The sequence below is a fragment of the Schistocerca americana genome, unplaced genomic scaffold (genome assembly GCF_021461395.2).
Source record: "Schistocerca americana isolate TAMUIC-IGC-003095 unplaced genomic scaffold, iqSchAmer2.1 HiC_scaffold_1024, whole genome shotgun sequence".
NCBI classification, from domain to species: domain Eukaryota; kingdom Metazoa; phylum Arthropoda; class Insecta; order Orthoptera; family Acrididae; genus Schistocerca; species Schistocerca americana.
The window spans coordinates 10,001-15,000 of record NW_025725074.1 but is presented as its reverse complement, the minus strand read 5'-3'; the positions used below and the strand labels follow the sequence as shown (position 1 = coordinate 15,000).

At 62.5% G+C, this 5,000-nt stretch overlaps 1 pseudogene; it reads right to left on the bottom strand.

Annotated features, from left to right (window-relative positions):
• The window catches only part of LOC124558639, a 7,955-nt pseudogene that overhangs the window by 2,197 nt on the left and 758 nt on the right, over positions 1 to 5,000 (bottom strand).

Genomic DNA, 5,000 nt, shown 5'->3' with positions numbered 1-5,000 from the left:
GGGGAAGGCGTTGATGCGGGCGCGGAGAGCGTCGATGAAGTTACGCCCAGATAGCAGGCGACTGGTGTCAGCGACCCACTGGTGTTGCCCCTTGACGGCGGCGGAAGATGACAGCGCCGCACCGTCAAAGGCAATGTGCAGGCGCGCGGCCCACATCTCTCCAACCTGCGTCGACGATTTGAGGAGGTGGCCCTCCCACATAAGATGCCGCTCCAGCGCCTCAATCTCACGCTGCACCTCGTCCCGGCCTGCACCGTCGGCGGCTGGCCCAATCCTCTTCAGCGCCAGGAGACGGGACCGGCGAAGTGTTGGCCCCATCCATCGGCATGATGGGATGCCGAGGCCTCCCTGGGCTACAGGAGCGTGGAAGTAGCCCAGGGGAGTGTCCGCCGGAAGGCGGAACCATCTCCTGACGGCGGCACGGATGGTCACATCTGCCGCTTTCAACGCACCCACTCGGGTGCGGCTGAGGGCCAGCCCATGGTACAGGCCAGGCAGAAGTACGGTGGTGAGGGCGTGGAGGCGCTGTTGCGGCTTGAGCGGAGCTCGGGAGATGACGTCCAGCTGCTCCACCAGGTGGCGTCGTGGGTTGAAAACGCAGCGACCAGCGGTGGAGAATTGCAGTCCCAGGTACCGGAAGGTTTCACCCACACGTAGGGCGGGCACGGTGGCGTTGCCCGCTTTGAAGGTAACGTCGGCGTCGACCTTCACCTTCTTGTCGCGCCCAGACGCGACTAAGGCGAGGGTGAAACACTTCCGGGCGTTGATCTGCAGCCCCAGATGGGCGAGGGCTGCGACGGCTGCGTCGATGAGGGACTGCAATCCCCTCGCGGTCGATGCAAAAAGCAGGACGTCATCTGCGAAGGCCGCAGCGTTAACTCTGCGACCAAGGATCCGAGCTCCGATGTGGGAGGGAAGTTGACTCAAAACATAGTCCACCGCAAAATTGAAAAGGAGGGGGGAGAGGGGGTCACCCTGACGCACACCCCTAGCCGGCTGCAGGGGCACGCCCACGTCGGCGCCGCCCGCTATCACCGTCGTGCTACCCTCATAACACCTTTCGACGTACTCAATAAAGCAATCCGGCAGGCCATGAGCCCTCAGCACGGGGCGGAGGGCGGCATGGTCCACCGAATCGAACGCTTTAGAGACGTCGATCGATGCCACAAAAACAGAGCGACAGGAGCGGACTGCGTCGGTGAGAGCAGTGTCCAAGATGAAGGTGTTTTCCAACATCCCATCCCGGGGGATGAATGCCCGCTGACGTTCGTCCACAGCACATGCACGCATCAGGCGTGACGCGAGAACCTTGTGAAAGGTCCGCGCCAACACCGAGCAGACCGTAATGGGGCGAAAGTCAGCGGGGGATGTTGGTGCAGCCGTTTTGGGGAGAAGTGACGTCCGGGCGCGAAGCAGACGCTCGGGGAGGGCGCGGGCCAGGAGGAAGAGGTTCAAGAGTTTCACCAGGACTTCATGCGGCAGGCGCCGCAGCTCCGCTGGAGTCAGGCCGTCCGGCCCGGCTGCCGATCCCCTGGGCGGCAAGGCAGCAGCGACCTCCTCACGTGTGACCGGCCCCCATAGGCACTCAGGAGCGACAGGCTCCGAGTGCGGGAGAAGGCGGTCACGGATGAAGCCGGCGGTGGAGATCGGCTTCTTCGTGAAGAGGTCCGCCCAGAAGTCCAGCAGACCGGGGATGTCGGGTGGCGGCTGCAGCAGGGTGCCGTCCAGCAAGCCGCGCACACAACGCGCACGCGACCTACGGAAGGCGTCCTGTGTCCGCGCGTATTCCCAGCGGCGCCGCTTGCGCTTCTGCAGCGGCGGGGCGGCAGGCGGCCGCTTGGATGGTTGGCGCGGCCGCTGTGTCCTGGTGATCGACCTCTCCCCCCTGGACCCGACCGACGCAAGGGCATCCGGGAGCATGCCCAGGATGACATCGGGCGGCGTGCCCCGCCCCAGACCAATGACTCGATCCAGGGCAGAGAAACGCTGGGCGGAAGCAGGTAGCCCCGCCAGATGCTCCCAGATGGCGGCGTCAGTCGGCCCCTCCGGCGGCGGCCCGGTGGTGTCGGCCGCGAAGTCCTCGGCTGCGTCGACGGGCGGCGCAGCGGCCTCGCCCGCGTCAGGCAGCGAGCTCGCTGCTCCACGGCGGGACGCCGGCTCTTCACCCCGACCGATCTCAAGTGCCTCCATGAATTGGCGGACAAGCTGCTTGTGGGCAGCTTGCCGCCGTCGGCACTTGATTGCCTCAAGCGTTCGGTCGGGGAACATCCTGGTAAGTTCTTGATTTACAAAGAAGAACCGGGCGTCCCTCTCCAGGAACAGTTCGGCCTCTGCCTTGGCGAGCGACAGGACTTCTTCCTCCGTCCACCTCGCGCGATGCCTCTCCGTCACGATCTCAGCGTTGGCGGCCGCAGGGTGTTGGCGGCGGCGATGGACCCCGAGACCGTTCTTCGTGGTAAAAGTGCGGTGGCACTCACTGCAAGCAAAGGGAGCTACACAAACTATCGCATTTTCGTTACGGCCGGTTGGCCGGATAGGTGCTGGGGTAGCTGGGGTGGCACCTTCAGCGGAAGGGCCACCATCTCTTGTTTCTTGTCGGCTGCCCCCAACTATAAAGGGATAATGCGAGGGGGGGCTGGTAACCCCCCCAAGCCCCTGGTGCGGTCTTCCACTCTGCAAAGATCAGCGGGCCCACGAGAAGGGGAGAAGACCGCAGGAGAGGAGAGGCTAAGAGGGCTAGGCCCATGTATTGCGCATCACTCTCCCTGTAACTATAACCCAAGGAAGGCACCTCGCAGCAGCAGCACGACTACATCAAGACCGCACTTCGAAAAGCCAAGTCCGGATGCAGCCACACCGCCGCCACTTGGCCACCTTAAGAGAGTCATAGTTACTCCCGCCGTTTACCCGCGCTTGCTTGAATTTCTTCACGTTGACATTCAGAGCACTGGGCAGAAATCACATTGCGTCAACACCCGCTAGGGCCATCGCAATGCTTTGTTTTAATTAGACAGTCGGATTCCCCCAGTCCGTGCCAGTTCTGAGTTGATCGTTGAATGGCGGCCGAAGAGAATCCGCGCACCCGCGCGCCCCCGGAGGAGCACGCTAAGGCGGACGCGGCCTCGCAGCAAGGAAGATCCGTGGGAGGCCAAGGCACGGGACCGAGCTCGGATCCTGCACGCAGGTTGAAGCACCGGGGCGCGAACGCCGCGCAGGCGCGCGCATCCTGCACCGCCGGCCAGCACGAGGCCAACCAACGGCGAGAGCAGACCACGCCCGCGCTAAACGCCCGCACTTACCGGCACCCCTACGGCACTCACCTCGCCCAGGCCCGGCACGTTAGCGCTGACCCACTTCCCGACCAAGCCCGACACGCCCCGATCCTCAGAGCCAATCCTTATCCCGAAGTTACGGATCCAATTTGCCGACTTCCCTTACCTACATTATTCTATCGACTAGAGGCTCTTCACCTTGGAGACCTGCTGCGGATATGGGTACGAACCGGCGCGACACCTCCACGTGGCCCTCTCCCGGATTTTCAAGGTCCGAGGGGAAGATCGGGACACCGCCGCAACTGCGGTGCTCTTCGCGTTCCAAACCCTATCTCCCTGCTAGAGGATTCCAGGGAACTCGAACGCTCATGCAGAAAAGAAAACTCTTCCCCGATCTCCCGACGGCGTCTCCGGGTCCTTTTGGGTTACCCCGACGAGCATCTCTAAAAGAGGGGCCCGACTTGTATCGGTTCCGCTGCCGGGTTCCGGAATAGGAACCGGATTCCCTTTCGCCCAACGGGGGCCAGCACAAAGTGCATCATGCTATGACGGCCCCCATCAACATCGGATTTCTCCTAGGGCTTAGGATCGACTGACTCGTGTGCAACGGCTGTTCACACGAAACCCTTCTCCGCGTCAGCCCTCCAGGGCCTCGCTGGAGTATTTGCTACTACCACCAAGATCTGCACCGACGGCGGCTCCAGGCAGGCTCACGCCCAGACCCTTCTGCGCCCACCGCCGCGACCCTCCTACTCGTCAGGGCTTCGCGGCCGGCCGCAAGGACCGGCCATGACTGCCAGACTGACGGCCGAGTATAGGCACGACGCTTCAGCGCCATCCATTTTCAGGGCTAGTTGCTTCGGCAGGTGAGTTGTTACACACTCCTTAGCGGATTCCGACTTCCATGGCCACCGTCCTGCTGTCTTAAGCAACCAACGCCTTTCATGGTTTCCCATGAGCGTCGATTCGGGCGCCTTAACTCGGCGTTTGGTTCATCCCACAGCGCCAGTTCTGCTTACCAAAAGTGGCCCACTTGGCACTCCGATCCGAGTCGTTTGCTCGCGGCTTCAGCATATCAAGCAAGCCGGAGATCTCACCCATTTAAAGTTTGAGAATAGGTTGAGGTCGTTTCGGCCCCAAGGCCTCTAATCATTCGCTTTACCGGATGAGACTCGTACGAGCACCAGCTATCCTGAGGGAAACTTCGGAGGGAACCAGCTACTAGATGGTTCGATTAGTCTTTCGCCCCTATACCCAGCTCCGACGATCGATTTGCACGTCAGAATCGCTACGGACCTCCATCAGGGTTTCCCCTGACTTCGTCCTGGCCAGGCATAGTTCACCATCTTTCGGGTCCCAACGTGTACGCTCTAGGTGCGCCTCACCTCGCAATGAGGACGAGACGCCCCGGGAGTGCGGAGGCCGCCGCCCCGTGAAGGGCGGGGAAGCCCCATCCTCCCTCGGCCCGCGCAAGGCGAGACCTTCACTTTCATTACGCCTTTAGGTTTCGTACAGCCCAATGACTCGCGCACATGTTAGACTCCTTGGTCCGTGTTTCAAGACGGGTCGTGAAATTGTCCAAAGCTGAAGCGCCGCTGACGGGAGCGATTATTCCGCCCGAGAGCATCCCGAGCCAACAGCGGCGCGGGTCCGGGGCCGGGCCAGGTAGGTCCGTCATCCGGGAAGAACCGCGCGCGCTTGCCGGGAGCCCGAGCGCCCAAAGGGGCG